The sequence below is a fragment of the Mauremys mutica genome, unplaced genomic scaffold, assembly GCF_020497125.1.
Source record: "Mauremys mutica isolate MM-2020 ecotype Southern unplaced genomic scaffold, ASM2049712v1 Super-Scaffold_100090, whole genome shotgun sequence".
NCBI lineage: Eukaryota > Metazoa > Chordata > Testudines > Geoemydidae > Mauremys > Mauremys mutica.
The window spans coordinates 112,489-127,857 of NW_025423262.1; the positions used below are offsets into that span (position 1 = coordinate 112,489).

At 53.1% G+C, this 15,369-nt stretch overlaps 1 non-coding gene across 1 annotated transcript; it reads right to left on the reverse strand.

Annotated features, from left to right (window-relative positions):
* Positions 1–14,098: 14,098 nt before the first annotated feature.
* Positions 14,099–14,171, reverse strand: TRNAV-AAC. The gene has a single exon. It is a non-coding gene; the product is annotated as a tRNA-Val (tRNA).
* Between the last annotated feature and the right edge of the window lie 1,198 nt (positions 14,172–15,369).

A 15,369-nucleotide genomic window follows, 5' to 3' on the forward strand; every position in this document is an offset into this window, starting at 1 on the left:
AAAAAAAGGGTCCAGCCAACTCTCCCGTTACCAGCTGGGGACCACTGATCCCGAAACAGGGGGAGGCCTCTGGCTTTGATGTGTATTAAAGATGTGGCTGGTCTCTTTCATCGGCAAACATTTTAACACAGATAAAGGGGGGAAGAAATGGTTCTCAAAGGAGAGGGGAAAGATCAACACTGGGAAATTTAACCCCCTGCAACCTCCAGGATGGAGAATGATTCAGGGCAACAGGTTTCCTCCAAGAAAGGAGAAGTTGCTGGGATTGAGAGACAGGGGGAACAGCCCCAAACATGAAAGGAATTTTAACTGATATTTGATAATAACGTAGAAGGGAAAGAGAAAGGGGGGAAATCTGAGAGATTTTGGCTCTATTTTTGCAAATAATAGAGAGGAAAGTGGAAAATCAAAGGGATTTTATATCAGTTTATAACTGATGTGTAGTAAAATGTCTGTGTTTCACATCAGTATTTGTTAAATGAAGAGAGAGGAAATGGGCAACATTTGCAAACATTTTATATCTATGTTCAAGAAGCTGAGAAAAGGTGTAAATCTGAGATTTTCTTGGTAATTTATAATTAGAGAGAGGGGGGGAATCTCAGGGCATATTCAATTAGAAACAAACAACTAGAGAGAAGTGAGGCAAATGTTTAGGGTATTTTATATCAACCTTTGAGATTTGCAGAAAAAACGTGTCACAAACTATGCAACCGAAGGTGGAGAATCAGACTCCTGGAGAGACCAGGGAGAAATGGGGGAGGCGGGAGAGCGGCTCGTTGGCGGGGAAAGGGGCGAATCTCCCCGGATTTTACAGCCCGGGTGAGACACTGAGCGAGAAAAGGGGCAGAACTGGAGAGAATTTGTATCGGGGGCGAGAGGCGAGTGGCACCAACAGGGACAGGATCCAATTAACCCCCCGCCCCCCTTCGCCCGCCCGCTCCCCCCGCGTCCCACCGACCTTCTCCCCCCCCCCGCCCGACACCCCCTCCCCCCAGGGACCCCCCGCCGGGCCCCGCCCCATCCCAGCGGGGGGGGGGGCGGATGCTGCTGCGGCTCCGCTGGGGCCGAGGCGGCTCCGAGGCTTCTCCCGGGTTCCCCGGGGCAGAGTCACGTGCCCGCCCCCCCCGGGGGTCTCTCACTCACCGGGGCTGGGGCGGGCAGAGAGGCTCCAACGGCCCCGCGCGAGCCAGGCAGAGCCGCAGGGGCCCGCGCGCGTTTGCAACTCGGCTTGTTCTCTCCACCCAACGTCACTTCCGCTCCGGGGAGAGTCAGGAACTACATCTCCCAGCCTGCCCCGGGGCCGCTTCCGCCTTCTCCGGCCCAGGGAAAGGAGGGTTCCAGCAGCTGTTACTGCGCATGCTCCGTGCGAGCCCCGCTGCGGGCGGGAGAACAAAGCTGCTGCGTGAGCCGGCCCTGGGCTGAGCCGCTGCTGCTCCCCGGGGGGGTGGGGGTTCTCCAGCTGGGTCCCGCTCTGCCCGCCCCAGCCCGCTCCGCCCGGAGCCCCCGGGCACGTGACTCTGCCCCGGGGAACCCGGGAGAAGCCTCGGAGCCGCAGCAGCATCCGCCCCCGCAGCAGGACCCGGCGGGGGGGGGCGGAGCTTTCTCCAGCTGGGCCCCGCCCCGGGCTCTGCCGAGGCTCCCGGTGACGGAGCCCGGGGGGCGGGGCAGGTCCCGGCTCTGCGCGGTGCCCCCCGCCCATCGCTGCCCCCCCGGGGGCCCGGAGCTGCTGCCGCGCTGAGGCCGGGAGGATCCTTCCCGCAGCGAGTCTGAGCCGCCCCCCCCCCGGCTCTGCTGTGCCCGGTAACGGGGGGGGGTGAAGCGGGTCCCCCCGCCTGGTGCCCCCTTCCCCGCACGGGCGGAGCGGGGCAGCCGCGGGGAGACAGAGCCCCCGGGAACGGGGCGGTGACCCCGGCTCCCAGCCCGGGGCAGGGCGCTAGGGAAGGGGGGGAGGAGAAATTAGAGGGGGGGGCAGGTTCCCAGATCTCTGCCCCCCCCCCCCCCCCCCCCCCCCCCCCCCCCCCCCCCCCCCCCCCCCCCCCCCCCCCCCCCCCGGCACACTCACTGCAGCCTCCCTGCCCAGGGTCACTTCCCTGTGACCGAGGTGAGGGGCAGAGAGAGGAAGAACCAGCCCCGGACTCTCCCTGTTCCCCCTGCGGCAGGAGTGCGCTGCCCTGGGGGCAGGGCCCCCCCCCCCCAAGGGGGCTCCTTTGGGTCTGGCCTGGTCCAGGGTTTGGTTCACACCCTGTTGCTGGGAGGGCTTCAAAATGTCTTGGTTGGTTACTGCTGCTGGGGGGAGCACAAGGGGGAAAGGAGGGGCCGGGGGCCAGGTCTGTGCTGCACTGTGGGGACTGAGCATGTTCCCAGCCTGGCAGAATCTACAATCTCTGTCTGCAGGGAAAGGGCCTGGGGGAATCGTGATGTGAAATGAACTGAAGCCTGTTCTGAAACCTCCACAACTGCCCTTCTCGCCCTGCCAGGCTGCAGAATGATGCCCACCTCTCGCTCCAGCTCGTCCCAGCCTCCCATTGGACAGGGAAGAGAAATGGCTGTAGTGGCGCCAGCTCAGGTAGGGGTTATTGGGGGGGTTGCTGGTGGGTTCCTGCTGGAGGGGGAGGGGCAGGAAATACTGAAGAGGTGGCAACTTCTGGGGAGTTAGGGCTCGAGGGGGCAGGGAATACCCTGGGTGAGGATAGGGAGGGGGACAGAGTGTGACAAACCTGCTGGGACTTGTTAACATGGGCCTAGATCCTTGGAACAAACACTTGGGTGTTGGGGGAGAAAATTCCCTAATTTGTGAAACAGGAAACAGACAAAGCAACTCCCTGGGCAGGGCTGGGAAAACTGACCAGACTTCCAGGGCTGACCCCTCAGCCTGCTAGCCAGGGGCTGGTGTGACGTGGAAAGGGGGCACCCAGCAGGGAGGTGTAGGGAAGATGTCCCAGCCCCTCACATCCAGCTGCTGGCAGTGGGGAGGGTGTTGGGTTCTCTACCATGGGGCTGTGCCTGGACCCTACTGGGGGCTCCATCTCCTGTATCAGCCTCTGGCTAGTAGGTCTGTGGTGGATCTGCTGGGAGAGACAAGGGGCTCTCACTTCGTCCCCTCACCCAGATGTCTCCTGGCTGCTCTCAGCAGTGTGGGGATAGGACTCTGCTGACTCTCTCAGAGCTTCCATTTGATTGGCTCCTTTCCTCCATGAATAGTGGGGCTGTGAGTGGGGCAGCAGGTACTGAGTGTTGGGCTCTTGCTCTTTCAGGGGCCGGTGACCTTCGAGGAGGTGGCTGTGCATTTCACCAGGGAAGAGTGGGCTCTGCTGGACCCCGCTCAGAGAGCCCTCTACTGGGATGTCATGCAGGAGAACTGTGAGAATGTGACCTCGCTGGGTAAGGGTTCCTGTCCCCTCGGTTTTTAGAAGGAGAAATGCAGAGTTAAGGTTCTTGCCACTCCCCCAATGCCACCTCTGCTCTGCCCTGTTTCAGCATCACCCCGACATGCCAGAGACTACCCACACTAAAAAATGGAGGCTTTTGCCACTATAGCTGTGTCTGTAATTGAGCTTTGGCCAGCAGAGCCATGTTGGATGGGGTGCGTGTGTGCGCATGCGTGTGGCCACTTTTTCACAGCCTTAAACAATAGAGCTGGACTGGCAAAGCTTGTAAGAGCTACCTAAGACCTACCTAACTAGTTCCTCGACAGACACCTGACACGGCACCTTTGGGTGAACGAATATGCGTGTACCTGGTCTGTGGGATCCCAGTAAAACATTAGGCACCCTGTGCCCTCTACCGGGTGGCATCAAGAGGTCCATGATGAGTCACATCCTCCTCCTCCTCCAGTCACTGCATTAGAGTGTCTTTAGAATGAGCCGGCTGACCCCCGTTCCAGCCTTCTGTTTGGGTTCCACGGGGCTCTGTCCTTGGGCCTCTTCTTTTCTTCCTCTGCACCTTATTTTTGGGTAATCTCATCAGCACACACACACATTCAGCGACCATCTCTGTGCTCCTAACTCCCAGTTCTGCCTCTCTGCTCCTGGCCTGTCTCCTTCTGTCGCAACTGAAATCTCAGCCCCTCTCTCTCTCTCTCTCTCATCTCCTCACTGATGTCCAGCCATCAGCTAACGATCAATAGCTGAAGCAAAGCTCTTAATATTTCCCCCAAGCCCTCCCCCCACCTTCTTTCTCTACTGCCGCAGACAGCACCATTGTGCTGCCTGTCACTCAGGCCCATAACTGTGCAATACCTTTGTTACGGAGCTCCCTCTGGGGCCTCCTATCCAGGCTGTGCCTACATCTTGCATTTTCTCTTTGCGTAACATCCTTAACAATTGGCCTTTCATATCCATCCACACAGCTACAGCTCTTAGTCATCCTCTCCTGTCTCAGTTACTCCAACATCCTTTTCTCTGACCTCACCTTGCGCATCTCCATTCAGAAGGAAAAAGCGCCCCCCTGGTCCTCGAACATGACTTATGAGGGAAGGTTGAAAGAACTGGGCATGTTTAATTTTGAGAAAAGAGTGAGTGGGGAACTGAGAACAGTCTTCAAATATGTCAAGGGTTGTTATAAGAGAGCAGTGATTAACTGTTCGTCACATCCACTGAAGGTAGGAGGAGAAGTAATTGGCTTGATCTGCTGCAAGGGAGGTTGAGGGTGGGTAATACAAAAACCTTTCCAGCGATAAGGATAGGGAAGTGCTGGAATGGATTACAAAGAGAGGTTGTGGAATTCTTGTCCCAGGAGAGTTTTAAGAACAGGTCAGACAAACTTCTGGCATATTTACACCTGATCCTGCCGCAGGGCGATGGAAATGGAGTAGATAACTTTTTGAGGTCCCTTCCAGCCTATATTAGAAGATTTTAGGATTCATTGCCTTAGCCCTTTGCTTTGATCATGTCTCCTGGTGGAGAATTCGGACCTCTTTTGTGGATCGGCTGCAGGTACAAATTTTGTTCCTAGAACCCTGAAAATCTGCAGATATCCATGGGCCATTTTTGCAGATCGCAGATCGGATGCGGATATAAATTTTGTATCCATGCAGGGCTCTACCTGTCTTACTTCTGTCTATACCTACAACTTAAATCTATTGCGTACACAGTGACTACATCTGAAATAACATATGAGATCAACATAACAATGATCAATGAATGATAAAACAAACTAATTGGCTCCATGAACCACGGAGACTCTTCCTTTTCCATCCCCACCTGCAAGAGCCGCCATCTCTCTTCTCTGCATGTTCTTTGGATCTTCGAATTTGTCCCTCCTGAAGTCACATGGCCTGATTCTTATTTTTCACATTCTCCTTTGGCAGAAGAATTGGTCTGTGGCTCTTGAACTACACCATCTAATTTGCCAGCTTTCTCCACACACAGTGTTTTTTATGCTCCCTCCCTTTATACCTGACTCGCTAGGTTCCCTAATGCCGCAGGATGTGCTTTCCTGACATCTAATGCTGCTGAGATCCTGCCTTCAGTGATATCCCTGCCCTTCCTAGTCCTTACTCCACTGAACCCCCCAGCCCATGCTTCCTGTTCCCAGCTTCCCCTGGACTCTCTCTTTGGCTCTGGACCTGTCTGTCAGCAAGAAGCAGTGCCAGGGACACTTGCCCTCTGTCTGGAGTCTTCACTTTCTGGGAAATGCAGTTCCAGTCTCTGTTTTTTAGGAGCCTCTTTGATAATGAGTGTCTGGCTGTGTGTGTTTCCCGCGAAGAAGGGGATAGTTAAATCCCTCCTAAGCAGAGTGTTCTGCACCTTTGAGCACCTGGGGAGCTGGCCCTGCGATTTTATTGTTTAAAATGGACTGGGGTTAAACTAATAGAATGTTTTTTATGATGATAGATGGCCTATGAATTCCCCTGATCTCCTTTGTTTTCTTTCCCTTGAGCAGGGTTTCCAGTTTCCCAACCCTCTGTGATCTTCCAGCTGGAAGGAGGGGAAGAGCCGTGGGTCCTGGATCTCCCTGGTTCAGTGGAAAGCGAGATCCTGGGAAGTCCCTGCACAGGTGAGGAAACATTAAACCAACCCAGAAACTGTAAGTGCCTGAGAGAACCCGCTGGGATTCCCCACACAGACTCTGTGAGCTCAGGACAGTCCCCAGCAGATCTCACTCCTGGCTTCCTACAGATGATGACAGACACCTTGGCTGGAGCTCCCTCCCTTCCTACTGAGTGTTTGGATGGGATGTGGGCAGGGCCGGCCTTGGGGAAATGGCACCCTGGGCAAACTTGCATTTTGGTGCCCCTGGCTCCCATGGGCTCCCTAGGCAACCCACGTTCCCCTCCCCCCAACCTCTGCACTGTGTCCCTTTGCCCCAAATGCCTGCACCCCCTCCTGCACTCCTAATCCCTACAACCCCTTCAATCCTAACCTCTGCCCCCCTCATTCACCCCAACACCTGCCCCCTCCTGAGCCCCTAACCCCTGCACTGTGCCCCCTTCACCCCAGCCCTTGCACTCCACTCCTGTGCCGCAATCATTAATGATCTGGAGGATGGCGTGGACTGCACTCTCAGCAAGTTTGCAGATGACGCTAAACTGGGAGGAGTGGTTGATACACTGGAGGGTAGGGATAGGATACAGAGGGACCTAGACAAATTAGAGGATTGGGCCAAAAGAAACCTGATGAGGTTCAACAAGGACAAGTGCAGAGTCCAGCACTTAGGACAGAAGAATCCCATTCACTGTTACAGACTACGGACCGAATGGCTAGGAAGCAGTTCTGCAGAAAAGGACCTAGGGGTTACAGTGGATGAGAAGCTGGCTATGAGTTAACAGTGTGCCCTTGTTTCCAAGAAGGCTAACGGCATTTTGGGCTGTATAAATAGGGGCATTGCCAGCGGATCGAGAGACATGATCGTTCCCCTCTATTCAACATTGGTGAGGCCTCATTTGGAGTACTGTGTCCAGTTTTGGGCCCCACACTACAAGAAGGATGTGGAAAAATTGGAAAGAGTCCAGCAGAGGGCAACAAAAATGATTAGGGGGTGGAGCACATGACTTATGAGGAGAGGCTGAGGGAACTGGGATTGTTTAGTCTGCAGAAGAGAAGACTGAGGGGGGATTTGATCGCTGCTTTCAACTGCCTGAAGGAGGGTTCCAAAGAGGATGGATCTAGACTGTTCTCAGTGGTAGCAGATGACAGAACAAGGAGTAATGACCTCAAGTTGCAGTGGGGGAGGTCTAGGTTGGATACTAGGAAAAACTATTTCACTAGGAGGGTGGTGAAGCACTGGAATGGGTTCCCTAGGGAGGTGGAGTCTCCTTCCTTAGAGGTTTTTAAGGCCCGGCTTGACGAAGCCCTGGCTGGGATGATTTAGTTGGGAATTGGTCCTGCTTTGAGCAGGAGGGTGGACTAGATGCATCCTGAGGTCCCTTCCAGCCCTGATATTTTATGGTTCTATGCAGCCCTTCACTGCTACCCCCTGCACCACTCTCCTGAGCCCCCAGCCCCTGCACTGTGCCCCCTTTGCCTCTAACCCCGGCATCCCCCTCCTGCACCCACGTGGGGAACCTGACCTGGATGCACAAAGCAGCTGGCATTGCTGCTCGCTCCCCCACTGGACTGCTGCTCCCCCGCCCCACACAGCCCTGGGGGGCTGGGAGAGGGGAGCAAGGAGCGACGTCAGGGCTTCCTGCACCCAGGTCACTTTCCCTGCAGGCTGTGTAAGGGGAGGGCAGGAGAGCAGCTGCTCCTGATGTCTCAGCACCGCCCAGGTGGGGAAGTGACCTGGATGCAGGGAGCCCTGGGGTGTGTGTGTTGAGGGGAGGATATGAAGGAGTGTGAGTGTGGCTGAGTGAGTGAGCGCGCTGTCTCTTTAAGAAAGTTCTCAGGGTCAGGAGCCTGAACTAGGCTTGTTGAGACACTAGCAGCTGCCGGCAGCTCCGGCCCCAGAGAGGCAGCAGCACACGCAGATTCCCCCGTCCCGTCACCCCAGCTCAGTGGAAATCGGGTACCCGGGTGGGGGGGAGGGGGACACACCACCATCAATCAGCACCTCCCCCCTGCAGAGCAGTCAGGAGGATGCTCCCAGTCGGGGGTGGACGGGGCGACTCCGGGGGTGAACGGGGGGTGGGGGGTTGGGGGGACAGGAACAGCAGCAGCTGCACACGTGGAGCAGAGTGGAGAGGGGCCCCTCTGCTCTGGAGCAGTCACCTGGCTCTGACGGCTGGTCGTCCAATTTCCCCCTGCAGCTCAGGTCTATCCCACTCCCCCACGCAGCTGCTTATCTGCTCCCTGTGCCGCTTTCATCAGCCCAGCGAGCCTCTCGGCAGCAGGTCAGGTGGGAATCCAAACCCTGCACCCAGCACCCCCTTGGGTGGGGCACCCGTACGGCCCCCCCTAAAGGCCGGTCCTGGGTGGGGAGCAGAATTGATCCCCTCCACTGTCCCCTGTGGGGAAGAGTTTGGGGGAGTTCAGTCCCTGATTTTTATTTTCTGTCTCTCCAGCACTTACTTGGGTTTGTTCTCTGCCTTTCCATCCCCAATTCTGAGATTTCTCCTCTCTTCTAGCAGGTGATGGGGTGGTGAGGGAGAGCGAGGAGCAGAATCCTCACCAGGAAGATGCTGAGCTCGCCGAAGCGCATGGGGAATTACTGCGAAGAGCAAAAGGGAGCGTGTCCAGCCCCCGTGAGCAGGGAAAAGCTGGTGAAAATTACCCCAGACCAGAGAGAGAGCAGGGAAACCACTCAGAGGAGAGAGTAGATGAACCCATTAATTGTCAGGGAACTCACAGGGACCTCAAGGAAACTACATCCCAGGAGAAAATCCTCACGGAAAAGCGAGAGACTACGTGTAGTGAGTGTGGGAAAAACTTCCATTACCGCTCAACCCTTATTCAACATGAGATAATCCACACGAAAGAGAGACCCTACGAATGCTGTGAGTGTGGGAAAAGCTTCAATCGTACCTCAGCCCTTAGTAGGCATCAGCGAATACACAGAGGAGACAAAACCTATGAATGCTGTGAGTGCGGGAAAAGCTTCATTCAGAGATATACCCTTAACTCTCATCAGAGAATCCACACAGAAGAGCGACCCTACGAATGCTGCAAGTGCAGGAAAAGCTTCACTCAGAGATCAGCCCTTATCTCTCATCAGACAACGCACACGGGAGAGCGACCCTACGAATGCTGTGAGTGCGGGAAAAACTTCACCCGAAGCTCAAACCTTACTAGGCATCAGAGGATCCACACAGGAGCGAGACCTTATGAATGCCCTGAGTGCGGGAAAAGTTTCAGTCACTTCTCCTCCCTTATCTCTCACCAGAGAGTCTACACAGGAGAGAAACCCTACAAATGTTGCGAGTGTGGAAAAAGCTTCTCTCGGAGCTCAACCCTTGTTACACATTACAGAGTCCACACCGGAGAGAGACCATATGAATGCTGCGAGTGTGGGAAAAGCTTCACTCATAGTTCAGGCCTTTCTAAACATCAGAGAATCCGTAAAGGAGATAAACTTCATAAAAACCTTCTCTAGAGCTGTCGGAAGATTTTTTTCTTTAATTCTTTTGACAGTTCCCAGGTAATGAGTGTTAAGGCTGTTTGCATCTTTTGCACACTGTAGTTCCTCAGCTCCCACACATGAGTTGCCCACTTTTGAAGCTCGCCCGTCTTTGGGGTGGATCCTGTGGTCTTTTGTATCAACTCCATTGTCCTGCGACTCATTGGAGTGTGTGTCCTTTCTACCAGGAATGTCATCACCCCAGGTGGGGGAGATGAGGGGTGTCTTCAACCAGCTACGTTGAGATAAAATCTACCTGGGTCTCATCACTGTGGTTGTCATGGAGTTAGCTAGCTTGAGTTCACTTTCCTGATGTAAAAAGAGAGCTATTCTTGCACTAAAGACATGGGCCATGGATAGTCAGTGGAGTTATCTTGCACATTTCCTCCTGTCTGAGCTAACCATCATCACATTTCCTTTTCTAAATAAACCTACAGATTCACATTTATACTCCTCCTGCCAGTGCAAAGTTATTGTTAGAGACGTCAAGTTCCTCTTTGAGGAGAGATTTCCTCATTCCCAGTTGTTCTCACATTACCCTGGATTGTGCAGAACAGCAGTTATTTTGTTGACTTTTTTTTCTCATTTAAAATGTATTTAAATATGATGAAAAGCTGGAGCAGTGTCAGGGAAATATGGGTCATTTTAGGCTCTGTGACACTGGAAGGAGATGGGGCGACTCAGACATTCCATCCTTCCCCATCACCCCAGAACTGTTACCTTGTGCCTGAGCCATGCACAGTTCACCCCTTCGTATTCCTTCGCTTCCCAACGTGTCTGGTGGGGTCATGTTCTTGGCTGTCCATGCTTGGGAATAGTGCTTGTACGTTTTTGATCCTAAATCAGAATCAGTCTGGCAGGCGATGAAAGTGTCAGACTTGGAAGGGGATTTCAAATGGATCCCAAGCACCGTTCAAATCCCCTTTTCCCTCAATGGCAAAGCCGCTTCTGGGAAGATCGGCTGTTTTTTCTCCCATTATGAAGGTGCTAAAACTCCTGTAAATAACACTAATGAGAGAGGTATCAGAGGGGTAGCCATGTTAGTCTGGATCTGTAAAAGCAGCAAATAATCCTGTGGCACCTTATAGACTATCAGACTTTTGGAGCATGAGCTTTCGTGGGTGAATACCCGCTTCGTCGGATGCATGAGAAAGCGCTGGGTGAAGCAGGTTTCAGTGGATCATGGGAGAATCTCACATCCTGATTCTGAGACATCAGATGTAACCTAGTCTGGAATTTCACTTTAAATTAAAATGAAAGTGTTTTCTACCTCTCTGTGAGATGGGTTTTCTATCTTTCATGAAGGCTCCTTGGTCATATAACTGCATGTTAGTTTTGTTTGACAGAATGTAGCTCAGATTTTTTGGGAAATTTCAGACAAATTACCATTTTTGTACTTCAGGTTTGTTTTTCCCCCTATTCCTGCATCATGACATGGAGAAAATTCAAATGCAGTTCAGTCAACAGGAGAGAATACTCCAAGCCGTTGGACATATTATCAAAGAAACAGTCGTATGTTTAAATCTCCACTCTGAAAAGGTGAACAGCAGCAGACCCCAAATGGGTGCAACTGACCGAAGTAAGTGCACATGGTCACAGGGTAGTTCAGTTGTTTAAGTCAATATTGTCTCAGATGATCCAGGGATAGAATTCCACAGCAAGTGATTCGGAACTAGGAAAACGCCCAGGTATTTGGTTCCCAAGGTGTTTGTGACCCAGTCCCTACAGGAGGTTACTCCTGAAGAGATCTCCTAGCTAATCCCCAAATTTGGGAAATGCTGTCTGGGATGAGGTGTATCAACCCTGCACTGGCACTGCTAGGGTTAACTGCGCCATGTGGGCTGAAGAGGCCACGCCCCCTCACCCTCTCTGGGCATGCTCCAACTGGAGACGGAGTATAAACAGGAGCAGCTCAGCCTGGGCGGACTGGGGAGAACAAACCTATGTTGTTGGCACGGGGTGGGGGGGGGGGGAGAGCCCAGGGCTGGGGTGGCAGGGGGCTGCGGGTGGGGGGAAGCCCAGGGCTGGGGTGGCAGGGGGCTGCGGGTGGGGGGAAGCCCAGGGCTTAGTCAGCAGGAGCATGTGCTGGGGGACCCCAGGGCTGAGGTAGGAGCAGCCAAAATTTTTTTTGCTTGGGGCAGCAAAAATCCTAGAGCCGACCCTGCCTCCACGTACTGTGAGGTAGGTAGGAGCGGATCATTATTATCCCTACTCGAAAGAGGGAGAAGCTAAGGCTGAGAAAGGAGAATTGACTTGTCTTAGGTCACACACCCAGCCAGTGGCGGAGTTGGGAATAGGACCCAAGAGCCCTGATTTTCAAACTAATCATCGGATCTTGAATTTCAGACATTGAATGACCTGAATAAAGTGCTCTCAGATGAGCTCCAGCCCAACAACAGTGACAGTAATTATTCAGCAAGTATTTGAAGAGAACTGCAATGTTAGAGAGAATCATGAACTGCTCAGCGACCATTAATGCAGAGAAGCAGCAAAATTCATCAAACATAGAACTGGTTCTGACTTATTTCCTTGGTCTTAAAAGAGAACAAGGACCTGAGTATCCTCCCTGTCAATAACCCCCTCCTCAGCCAATCAGGGATAGAGACTGAGGACGGGAGGCTGAGGGTTTTCACCAGAGAGCCCAAAGGATGGCCCAGGTCACTGATGGGATCACTGCCCGAGCACTATTTCAGCCCCACATTTGTGAGTGGAGCTCCCACAGTGGGAGCTGCAGAGCACTCACCCGCAACACACACACACACCCCTCTCCTGGTGTTGGGAGGGGAACAGGAGAAAAGACAAAAGAAGCAAGAGACGAAGAGAAAGGACGGAGGGATGGATGGAGGAAAAGGTGAAACAAAAAGCACAAACCCCAATGTCTCCAGTGATTCTAAGGGACAAAATCCCAGGTGTGCAATAAAATTCTGCCTTCTTAAGCTTGTGTTTTCCATGCCTAGAATTCAACTGTCACCAGATGGATCAGACTGAACAGGTTTCAAACCTCGAGGAGGCTCTTACCTTCTAAACAGGGACGGCTGTTTTCTAGTAAAATCACGAAAAGGGAAAGAGAAAACTCGAAAGAGGTTCCTCCTGGCGCTCACGTCCATTCACCTGAATACTCTCTCAGTCCTCAAAGAGAGACCTGAGAAGGAGACTTGCTGGAGCAAAGCCACAGGGGTCTCTGAGGTCTCCCTGGCCCCTGTCCTGCCTGGCTGATGTCAGCATCTTTCTGTGAGGTCACCACCTCCCCACCAATAGGCTGAGGTCCTGCAAAAGGCCTTTGTGATGTCACTGCCACACCCCTCCCTTGCTGTGCCAATGTCCTGCCCCTGGCCAGGCACTTTGGAGGTTTGAGCTACTCCCTGTGGATCACCCCACTCAAGGAGCGTTCGTTCTAGGCAGCAAGCCGGCTAGACAGGGAAACATCAGACGCTGCTCCCAATGCTACACTCAGTTTTTCAGAAATTAGTCGACTTTATGGCCAGAAGAGACCATTAGAGCATCTAATGTGACCCCCTGCATATCACAGGCCTCCTGTATGACACAATAGTGAGTTTATTACGCAGGGTCCACCCCTCCCTCACTGTGAATAGTACATGAACCAGCCTTGTAATGGAGCTGAGATTTCCCAAGAACTTCAAGCAAAATACACCAGTTTCATAAAACAGATTTATTAACTACAGAAAGATGGAGTTTTAAGGATTATAAGTGGTAGGCATAAAAGATCAAAGTAAGTTACCATGGAAATTAAAGATAAATTCACATTCTAACCTTTACACCTTATTACACTAGGCCGTAGTTAGGTTATACACACAGGAAGGCTTAATGCTTGAGCTGCAGCACATGCTGGGCAGGCTCTAGGCCGGGCTCCCCATGGCAGGAGAGAAGAAGAAGACTGGGCCCCTGGAGGGGCAGGCTGGGGCTTCCTGGATCCCATTTGCTCACAGCCAGCGCCCTGCCCCCACTCCCATGTCATCAATGGCTCCCCCAGGTCAGCCAGAATGGAGCAGCGGTTTTCACTGCACCAAGTCCACTTATGGCTTACAGGCAACTCCCAGACCCACCATGTCGGCCAGAAAGGAGCCCACTCAGCCTCGCCATTGCTGCTTTTCCTTCCCCCCAGAACCCCGCTTCTCCTGGGCTGCAAGGAGCCACCCCTGGGAAGCCAAGAGGCAGGCACAGGATTCTGCCTCCCAGCAGCCAACCGCACCTCCCCCGGCTTTGCAGAACGAATGGTGATGCTCTACTAACCCCACTTAGCCGCACTGAGGCGCTTAGCTTCTGCCCTGCCTTCCTCAGCTCGACTTTCCTCTTTTGCCCCATTCCTGCCTCACTTCCTCCTTTGGCAAGTCACGCAGAGGAGGCCAGCAGGAAGAGCCGGCCTCCACCGGCCAACCTCCAACAGCAGAGGAGGCCAAGCCACAAGCCTCCAAATGGTAACATGCTGCACTCCTCTAGGTTCTCCAGCCTGATGCCAAGGTGCTTTCTCCACTGCTGTCAGCACCCTCTGTCATGCAGGGGTTGGAGTTATCCCACGGACAGGCCAATAGGAGAAGGAGGAGGCCTTCCTGAACAGCAAGGGGGATCTGGCAAAAGGAAGCCAGCATGTTTCTGCCTGGTTTTGAACCAGGGACCTTTTGCGTGTTAGGCTAACGTGATAACCACTACACTACAGAAACTCCATCTGCTTGGCTGTTGCTCACCCTAGCACAGACCGATGGACAAACCTGGAGAAAGTGGTGACAGCCCTTCAATAGGTCAGCTGGCAGAGCAGAGGACTGGAGCGGGCACTCAGGAAGTCGTCCTTATGTCGCCCTTGTGACTCCAGCTTGAGGGAGAGCTTCTTTTTCTTCCCCTTGCTGACAAAGAGCAAGAGAAGAATGAAAGGTCAGGTGGGCCAACTCGGTGCAGAAGCCCATGCTGCCTTTTCCTGCTGCATAGCCTGAAATGAGGGACTCGTGGCAGTTAAAGGAACTGCTGCACTTTCAGAAAACATCCCACCCATGCACAAAGGGGGACAGAAGAGCCTGTTAGTCTAGCACGCTCCCAGCTGAACTACTTCAGCAGCTGCTCGGTTTCTTTTTGGCCTCCTGCTTTTCTGTCTGGGATGTTGTTGTCAGCTGTGGCACAGAAAAAGGACGTCATTGCGAGCGGCCCATGAAGACAAGATTCACTTTTGCCTTCCTTGCTCGGCTTTACTCGCTTCTTCGCCCTATTCCTGCCTTAGTTCCTGGGTTTCCTGAAGGCGACGGGGGGCCAGCAGTACCAGGAGGAAGTTGAGCAGCTAGACCCTGGTGGCAGGAGTCCTGCTGCCACTTGCCACCCCACTCTCTTCTCCCAGCGTCACATATTGGCCACCAGGGACTTGGGGCCCAGCAGCGCAACGGAAGGCAGTGGACAGAGCCACCCTCGCCTTGAAGCTCCGGCTCATTAAACCACATCTTCAGTCGCTGATGGCCAATGAGAGACCGACATCGCTTGCTATTTTAGCACTTGGAAATGCCATTGGCCAATCTTTGGATCTCTTTAATGCTGCGCTTCAGTTCATGGGGGAAAGGAGAGAGAAGCGACCTTTCAACTAAAGGCCTGGGGTTAACATCCAACGCTGTCTCCGACTGTAACACTATTTAATACCGGCCCACCCTGTGCTGGTGAGTGCTCCATTGCTAGATGTTAGTACATTTCAGTTACTGTCAAAATTAAAAAGTTTCTATATGCTTAAAGAAAATGCATTTGTTTTATTTGCTTATATATGGCATGAATAAATACAGGTTTACAGAACCTAGCCTGCAAATTTATCATCTTATATGACAGAGAAAATCATGCATCGAAATTGTGCGTCAAAATCATGAGCTGAGCTACAAATGCAATGAAAAA